Below are 7500 nucleotides of genomic sequence, written 5' to 3' on the forward strand. Positions count from 1 at the left end.
AAGTACTAACCAGGCCCAACACTGCATAACTTCCAAGATCAGATGAGATTGGGCATGTCCAGTGTGGTTTGTCTGTAGGTGCTCAAAAACATTAACTTTAGACCTCTATTACTTCTTAACTCAAGTAAATTCATTGATAAGTTGAAAAAATTAAATGTAAAATGTAATAGAAAAGAATGTTATGGCAGTATAAAATGATGTACAGCACCTGGTATTCCCAGGTGTTCTCCCATCCAAGTACTTACCAGGCCCAACACGGCATAGCATCCAAGATCAGACGAGATTGGGCATGTCCAGTGTGGTTTGGCTGTAGGCCCTCAATAACATTAACTTTAGACCTCTTTTACTTCTTTACTCAAGTAAATTCATTGATAATTTGAAAAAATTAAATGTAAAATGTAATAGATAAGACTGTTATGGCAGTATAATTTACCTACAGCACCTGGTATTCCTAGGTGGTCTCCCATCCAAGTACTAACCAGACCCAACACTGCTTAGCTTCAAAGATCAGACGAGATTGGACACGTCCAGTGTGGTTTGGCTGTAGGTGCTCAAAAGTATTAACTTTAGACCTCTATTACTTCTTAACTCAAGTAAATTCATTGAGAAGTTGAAAAAATGTAATGTAAAATGTAATAGAAAAGAATGTTATGGCTATATAAAATTACCTACAGCACCTGGTATTCCCAGGTGGTCTCCAGTCGAAGTACTAAACAGGCCCAACACTGCATAGCTTCCAAGATCAGACGAGATTGGGCATGTCCAGTGTGGCTTGGCTGTAGGTGCTCAAAAGCATTAACTTTAGACCTCTATTCCTTCTTAACTCAAGTAAATTCATTGATAAGTTGAAAAAATTAAATGTAAAAAGTAATAGAAAAGACTGTTATGGCAGTATAAAATTACCTACAGCTCCTGGTATTCCCAGGTGGTTTCCCATCCAAGTACTAACCAGGCCCAACACTGCATAGCTTCCAAGATCAGATGAGATTGGGCATGTCCACTGTGGTTAGGCTGCAGGTGCTCAAAAACATTAACTTTAGACCTCTATTACTTCTTAACTCAAGAAAATTCATTGATAAGTTGAAAAAACTAAATGTAAAATGTAATAGAAAAGACTGTTATGGCAGTATAAAATTACCTACAGCACCTGGTATTCCCAGGTGATCTCCCATCCAAGTACTAACCAGGCCCAACACTGCATAGCTTCCAAGATCAGACGAGATTGGGCATGTCCAGTGTGGTTTGGCTGTAGGTGCTCAAAAACATTAACTTTAGACCTTTTTTACTACTTAACTCAAGAAAATTCATTGATAAGTTGAAAAAATGAAATGTAAAATGTAATAGAAAAGAATATTTTGGCTGTATAAAATTACCTACAGCACCTGGTATTCCCAGGTGGTCTCCCACCCAAGTACTAACCAGGCCCAACACTGCATAGCTTCCAAGATCAGACGAGATTGGGCATGTCCAGTGTGGTTTGGCTGTTGGTGCTCAAAAACATTAACTTTAGACCTCGATTACTTCTTAACTCAAGTAAATTCATTGATAAGTTGAAAAACTTAAATGTAAAATGGAATAGAAAAGACTGTTATGGCAGTTTAAAATTACCTATTGCACCTGGTATTCCCAGGTGGTCTCTCATCCAAGTACTAACCAGGCCCAACACTGCATAGCTTCCAAGATCAGATGAGTTTGGGCATGTCCAGTGTGGTTTGTCTGTAGGTGCTGAAAAACATTAACTTTAGACCTCTATTACTTCTTAACTCAAGTAAATTCATTGATAAGTAGAAAAAATTAAATGTAAAATGTAATAGAAAAGAATGTTATGGCAGTATAAAATGATGTACAGCACCTGGTATTCCCAGGTGTTCTCCCATCCAAGTACTTACCAGGCCCAACACGGCATAGCGTCCAAGATGAGACGAGATTGGGCATGTCCAGTGTGGTTTGGCTGTAGGCCCTCAAAAACATTAACTTTAGACCTCTTTTACTTCTTTACTCAAGTAAATTCATTGATAAGTGGAAAAAAATTAAATGTAAAATGTAATAGAAAAGAATGTTATGGCTGTATAAAATTACCTATTGCACCTGGTATTCCCAGGTGGATTCCCATCCAAGTACTAACCATGCCCAACACTGCATAGCTTCCAAGATCAGACAACATTGGCCATGTCCAGTGTGGTTTGGCTATAGGTGCTGAAAAGTATTAACTTTAGACCTCTTTTACTTCTTAACTCAAGTAAATTCATTGCTAAGTTGAAAAAATGTAATGTAAAATGTAACAGAAAAGAATGTTATGGCTATATAAAATTACCTACAGCACCTGGTATTCCCAGGTGGTCTCCCATCCAAGCACTAACCAGGTCCAACACTGCATAGCTTCCAAGATCAGACGAGATTGGGCATGTCCAGTGTGGTTTGGCTGTACGTGATAAAAGCGTTAACTTTAGACCTCTATTACTTCTTAACTCAAGTAAATTCATTGATAAGTTGAAAAAATTAAATGTAAAATGTAATAGAAAAGACTGTTATGGCAGTATAAAATTACCTACAGCACCTGGGATTCCTAGGTGGACTCCCATCCAAGTACTAACCAGGTCCAACACTGCATAGCTTCCAAGATCAGATGAGATTGGGCATGTCCAGTGTGGTTTGGCTGTAGGTGCTCAAAAACATTAACTTTAGACCTCTTTTACTTCTTAACTCAAGTAAATTCATTGATAAGTTGAAAAAATTAAATGTAAAATGTAATAGAAAAGAATGTTATGGCTGCATAAAATTACCTACAGCACCTGGTATTCCCAGGTGGTCTCCCATCCAAGTACTAACCAGGCCCAACACTGCATAACTTCCAAGATCAGATGAGATTGGGCATGTCCAGTGTGGTTTGTCTGTAGGTGCTCAAAAACATTAACTTTAGACCTCTATTACTTCTTAACTCAAGTAAATTCATTGATAAGTTGAAAAAATTAAATGTAAAATGTAATAGAAAAGAATGTTATGGCAGTATAAAATGATGTACAGCACCTGGTATTCCCAGGTGTTCTCCCATCCAAGTACTTACCAGGCCCAACACGGCATAGCATCCAAGATCAGATGAGATTGGGCATGTCCAGTGTGGTTTGGCTGTAGGCCCTCAATAACATTAACTTTAGACCTCTTTTACTTCTTTACTCAAGTAAATTCATTGATAATTTGAAAAAATTAAATGTAAAATGTAATAGATAAGACTGTTATGGCAGTATAATATTACCTACAGCACCTAGTATTCCTAGGTGGTCTCCCATCCAAGTACTAACCAGACCCAACACTGCATAGCTTCTAAGATCAGACGAGATTGGACATGTCCAGTGTGGTTTGGCTGTAGGTGCTCAAAAACATTAACTTTAGACCACTTTTACTTCTTAACTCAAGTAAATTCATTGATAAGTTGAAAAAATTAAATGTAAAATGTAATAGAAAAGAATGATATGGCTGCATAAAATTACCTACAGCACCTGGTATTCCCAGGTGGTCTCCCATCCAAGTACTAACCAGGCCCAACACTGCATAACTTCCAAGATCAGATGAGATTGGGCATGTCCAGTGTGGTTTGTCTGTAGGTGCTCAAAAACATTAACTTTAGACCTCTATTACTTCTTAACTCAAGTAAATTCATTGACAAGTTGAAAAAATTAAATTTAAAATGTAATAGAAAAGAATGTTATGGCAGTATAAAATTACCTATAGCACCTGGTATTCCCAGGTGGTCTCCCATCCAAGTACTAACCAGGCCCAACACTGCATAGCTTCCAAGATGAGACAAGATTGGGCATGTCCAGTGTGGTTTGGCTGTAGGCCCTCAAAAACATTAACTTTAGACCTCTATTACTTCTTAACTCAAGTAAATTCATTGACAAGTTGAAAAAATTAAATTTAAAATGTAATAGAAAAGAATGTTATGGCAGTATAAAATTACCTATAGCACCTGGTATTCCCAGGTGGTCTCCCATCCAAGTACTAACCAGGCCCAACACTGCATAACTTCCAAGATCAGATGAGATTGGGCATGTCCAGTGTGGTTTGTCTGTAGGTGCGCAAAAACATTAACTTTAGACCTCTATTACTTCTTAACTCAAGTAAATTCATTGATAAGTAGAAAAAATTAAATGTAAAATGTAATAGAAAAGAATGTTATGGCAGTATAAAATGATGTACAGCACCTGGTATTCCCAGGTGTTCTCCCATCCAAGTACTTACCAGGCCCAACACGGCATAGCGTCCAAGATGAGACGAGATTGGGCATGTCCAGTGTGGTTTGGCTGTAGGCCCTCAAAAACATTAACTTTAGACCTCTTTTACTTCTTTACTCAAGTAAATTCATTGATAAGTGGAAAAAAATTAAATGTAAAATGTAATAGAAAAGAATGTTATGGCTGTATAAAATTACCTATTGCACCTGGTATTCCCAGGTGGATTCCCATCCAAGTACTAACCATGCCCAACACTGCATAGCTTCCAAGATCAGACAACATTGGCCATGTCCAGTGTGGTTTGGCTATAGGTGCTGAAAAGTATTAACTTTAGACCTCTTTTACTTCTTAACTCAAGTAAATTCATTGCTAAGTTGAAAAAATGTAATGTAAAATGTAACAGAAAAGAATGTTATGGCTATATAAAATTACCTACAGCACCTGGTATTCCCAGGTGGTCTCCCATCCAAGCACTAACCAGGTCCAACACTGCATAGCTTCCAAGATCAGACGAGATTGGGCATGTCCAGTGTGGTTTGGCTGTACGTGATAAAAGCGTTAACTTTAGACCTCTATTACTTCTTAACTCAAGTAAATTCATTGATAAGTTGAAAAAATTAAATGTAAAATGTAATAGAAAAGACTGTTATGGCAGTATAAAATTACCTACAGCACCTGGGATTCCTAGGTGGACTCCCATCCAAGTACTAACCACGTCCAACACTGCATAGCTTCCAAGATCAGATGAGATTGGGCATGTCCAGTGTGGTTTGGCTGTAGGTGCTCAAAAACATTAACTTTAGACCTCTTTTACTTCTTAACTCAAGTAAATTCATTGATAAGTTGAAAAAATTAAATGTAAAATGTAATAGAAAAGAATGTTATGGCTGCATAAAATTACCTACAGCACCTGGTATTCCCAGGTGGTCTTCCATCCAAGTACTAACCAGGCCCAACACTGCATAACTTCCAAGATCAGATGAGATTGGGCATGTCCAGTGTGGTTTGTCTGTAGGTGCTCAAAAACATTAACTTTAGACCTCTATTACTTCTTAACTCAAGTAAATTCATTGATAAGTTGAAAAAATTAAATGTAAAATGTAATAGAAAAGAATGTTATGGCAGTATAAAATGATGTACAGCACCTGGTATTCCCAGGTGTTCTCCCATCCAAGTACTTACCAGGCCCAACACGGCATAGCATCCAAGATCAGATGAGATTGGGCATGTCCAGTGTGGTTTGGCTGTAGGCCCTCAATAACATTAACTTTAGACCTCTTTTACTTCTTTACTCAAGTAAATTCATTGATAATTTGAAAAAATTAAATGTAAAATGTAATAGATAAGACTGTTATGGCAGTATAATATTACCTACAGCACCTAGTATTCCTAGGTGGTCTCCCATCCAAGTACTAACCAGACCCAACACTGCATAGCTTCTAAGATCAGACGAGATTGGACATGTCCAGTGTGGTTTGGCTGTAGGTGCTCAAAAACATTAACTTTAGACCACTTTTACTTCTTAACTCAAGTAAATTCATTGATAAGTTGAAAAAATTAAATGTAAAATGTAATAGAAAAGAATGATATGGCTGCATAAAATTACCTACAGCACCTGGTATTCCCAGGTGGTCTCCCATCCAAGTACTAACCAGGCCCAACACTGCATAACTTCCAAGATCAGATGAGATTGGGCATGTCCAGTGTGGTTTGTCTGTAGGTGCTCAAAAACATTAACTTTAGACCTCTATTACTTCTTAACTCAAGTAAATTCATTGACAAGTTGAAAAAATTAAATTTAAAATGTAATAGAAAAGAATGTTATGGCAGTATAAAATTACCTATAGCACCTGGTATTCCCAGGTGGTCTCCCATCCAAGTACTAACCAGGCCCAACACTGCATAGCTTCCAAGTTCAGACGAGATTGCGCATGTCCAGTGTGGTTTGGCTGTAGGTGCTCAAAAACATTAACTTTAGACCTCTTTTACTTCTTAACTCAAGTAAATTCAATGATAAGTTGAAAAATGAAATGTAAAATGTAATAGAAAAGAATGTTATGGCAGTATAAAATTACCTATTGCACCTGGTATTCCCAGGTGGTCTCCCATCCAAGTACTAACCAGGCCCAACACTGCATAGCTTCCAAGATCAGACGAGGTTGGGAATGTCCAGAGTGGTTTGGCTGTAGGTGCTCAAACATATTAACTTTAGACCTCTTTTACTTCTTAACTCAAGTAAATTCATTGATCAGTTGAAAAAATTAAATGTAAAATGTAATAGAAAAGAATGTTATGGCAGTATAAAATTACCTACAGCTCCTGGTATTCAAAGGTGGTCTCCCATCCAAGTACTATCAAGGCCCAACACTGCATAGCTTCCAAGATCAGACAACATTGGCCTTGTCCAGTGTGGTTTGGCTATAGGTGCTGAAAAATATTAACTTTAGACCTCTTTTACTTCTTAACTCAAGTAAATTCATTGCTAATTTGAAAAAATGTAATGTAAAATGTAACAGAAAAGAATGTTATGGCTATATAAAATTACCTACAGCACCTGATATTCCCAGGTGGTCTCCCATCCAAGTACTAACCAGGCCCAACACTGCATAGCTTCCAAGATCAGACGAGATTGGGCATGTCCAGTGTGGTTTGGCTGTACGTGATAAAAGCGTTAACTTTAGACCTCTATTACTTCTTAACTCAAGTAAATTCATTGATAAGTTGCAAAAATTAAATGTAAAATGTAATAGAAAAGACTGTTATGGCAGTATAAATTTACCTACAGCACCTGGGATTCCTAGGTGGACTCCCATCCAAGTACTAACCAGGTCCAACACTGCATAGGTTCAAAGATCAGACGAGATTGGGCATGTCCAGTGTGGTTTGGCTGTAGGTGCTCAAAAACATTAACTTTAGACCTCTTTTACTTCTTAACTCAAGTAAATTCATTGATAAGCTGAAAAAATTAAATGTAAAATGTAATAGAAAAGAATGTTATGGCTGCATAAAATTACCTACAGCACCTGGTATTCCCAGGTGGTCTCCCATCCAAGTACTAACCAGGCCCAACACTGCATAACTTCCAAAATCAGATGAGATTGGGCATGTCCAGTGTGGTTTGTCTGTAGGTGCTCAAAAACATTAACTTTAGACCTCTATTACTTCTTAACTCAAGTAAATTCATTGATAAGTTGAAAAAATTAAATGTAAAATGTAATAGAAAAGAATGTTATGGCAGTATAAAATGATGTACAGCACCTGGTATTCC

The 7500-nt window shown here is 37.4% G+C and overlaps 4 non-coding genes and 24 pseudogenes across 4 annotated transcripts in view; all 28 read right to left on the reverse strand.

Annotated features, from left to right (window-relative positions):
• LOC148446693 (5S ribosomal RNA) overlaps positions 1 to 80 on the reverse strand; it is a 119-nt gene extending 39 nt beyond the window's left edge. Inside the window, exon 1 of the ribosomal RNA XR_015875628.1 lies at positions 1 to 80. This exon is cut by the window's left edge and continues 39 nt beyond it. This is a non-coding gene — a ribosomal RNA (5S ribosomal RNA).
• A 116-nt stretch (positions 81 to 196) lies between these two features.
• LOC148446694 (5S ribosomal RNA) lies at positions 197 to 315 on the reverse strand (annotated as a pseudogene).
• Positions 316 to 430: 115 nt separating this feature from the next.
• LOC148446695 (5S ribosomal RNA) lies at positions 431 to 549 on the reverse strand (annotated as a pseudogene).
• Positions 550 to 665: 116 nt separating this feature from the next.
• LOC148446696 (5S ribosomal RNA) lies at positions 666 to 784 on the reverse strand (annotated as a pseudogene).
• A 116-nt stretch (positions 785 to 900) lies between these two features.
• Positions 901 to 1019, reverse strand: LOC148446697 (5S ribosomal RNA; annotated as a pseudogene).
• A 116-nt stretch (positions 1020 to 1135) lies between these two features.
• On the reverse strand, positions 1136 to 1254 carry LOC148446698 (5S ribosomal RNA; annotated as a pseudogene).
• A 116-nt stretch (positions 1255 to 1370) lies between these two features.
• Positions 1371 to 1489, reverse strand: LOC148446699 (5S ribosomal RNA; annotated as a pseudogene).
• A 116-nt stretch (positions 1490 to 1605) lies between these two features.
• On the reverse strand, positions 1606 to 1724 carry LOC148446700 (5S ribosomal RNA; annotated as a pseudogene).
• Positions 1725 to 2311: 587 nt separating this feature from the next.
• Positions 2312 to 2430, reverse strand: LOC148446701 (5S ribosomal RNA; annotated as a pseudogene).
• Positions 2431 to 2545: 115 nt separating this feature from the next.
• On the reverse strand, positions 2546 to 2664 carry LOC148446702 (5S ribosomal RNA; annotated as a pseudogene).
• A 116-nt stretch (positions 2665 to 2780) lies between these two features.
• LOC148446703 (5S ribosomal RNA) lies at positions 2781 to 2899 on the reverse strand. Its single transcript, XR_015875498.1, has one exon. It is a non-coding gene; the product is annotated as a 5S ribosomal RNA (ribosomal RNA).
• A 116-nt stretch (positions 2900 to 3015) lies between these two features.
• LOC148446704 (5S ribosomal RNA) lies at positions 3016 to 3134 on the reverse strand (annotated as a pseudogene).
• A 116-nt stretch (positions 3135 to 3250) lies between these two features.
• LOC148446705 (5S ribosomal RNA) lies at positions 3251 to 3369 on the reverse strand (annotated as a pseudogene).
• Positions 3370 to 3485: 116 nt separating this feature from the next.
• On the reverse strand, positions 3486 to 3604 carry LOC148446706 (5S ribosomal RNA). Its single transcript, XR_015875499.1, has one exon. It is a non-coding gene; the product is annotated as a 5S ribosomal RNA (ribosomal RNA).
• Positions 3605 to 3720: 116 nt separating this feature from the next.
• LOC148446707 (5S ribosomal RNA) lies at positions 3721 to 3839 on the reverse strand (annotated as a pseudogene).
• Positions 3840 to 3955: 116 nt separating this feature from the next.
• Positions 3956 to 4074, reverse strand: LOC148446708 (5S ribosomal RNA; annotated as a pseudogene).
• Positions 4075 to 4661: 587 nt separating this feature from the next.
• Positions 4662 to 4780, reverse strand: LOC148446709 (5S ribosomal RNA; annotated as a pseudogene).
• A 115-nt stretch (positions 4781 to 4895) lies between these two features.
• On the reverse strand, positions 4896 to 5014 carry LOC148446710 (5S ribosomal RNA; annotated as a pseudogene).
• Positions 5015 to 5130: 116 nt separating this feature from the next.
• Positions 5131 to 5249, reverse strand: LOC148446711 (5S ribosomal RNA; annotated as a pseudogene).
• A 116-nt stretch (positions 5250 to 5365) lies between these two features.
• Positions 5366 to 5484, reverse strand: LOC148446712 (5S ribosomal RNA; annotated as a pseudogene).
• Positions 5485 to 5600: 116 nt separating this feature from the next.
• Positions 5601 to 5719, reverse strand: LOC148446713 (5S ribosomal RNA; annotated as a pseudogene).
• Positions 5720 to 5835: 116 nt separating this feature from the next.
• Positions 5836 to 5954, reverse strand: LOC148446714 (5S ribosomal RNA). The gene has a single exon (XR_015875500.1). It is a non-coding gene; the product is annotated as a 5S ribosomal RNA (ribosomal RNA).
• Positions 5955 to 6070: 116 nt separating this feature from the next.
• Positions 6071 to 6189, reverse strand: LOC148446715 (5S ribosomal RNA; annotated as a pseudogene).
• Positions 6190 to 6304: 115 nt separating this feature from the next.
• Positions 6305 to 6423, reverse strand: LOC148446716 (5S ribosomal RNA; annotated as a pseudogene).
• A 351-nt stretch (positions 6424 to 6774) lies between these two features.
• Positions 6775 to 6893, reverse strand: LOC148446717 (5S ribosomal RNA; annotated as a pseudogene).
• A 115-nt stretch (positions 6894 to 7008) lies between these two features.
• On the reverse strand, positions 7009 to 7127 carry LOC148446718 (5S ribosomal RNA; annotated as a pseudogene).
• Positions 7128 to 7243: 116 nt separating this feature from the next.
• Positions 7244 to 7362, reverse strand: LOC148446719 (5S ribosomal RNA; annotated as a pseudogene).
• A 116-nt stretch (positions 7363 to 7478) lies between these two features.
• LOC148446720 (5S ribosomal RNA) overlaps positions 7479 to 7500 on the reverse strand; it is a 119-nt pseudogene continuing 97 nt past the window's right edge.

Source organism: Taudactylus pleione, unplaced genomic scaffold (assembly GCF_031769625.1).
Source record: "Taudactylus pleione unplaced genomic scaffold, aTauple2 ptg001270l, whole genome shotgun sequence".
NCBI lineage: Eukaryota > Metazoa > Chordata > Amphibia > Anura > Myobatrachidae > Taudactylus > Taudactylus pleione.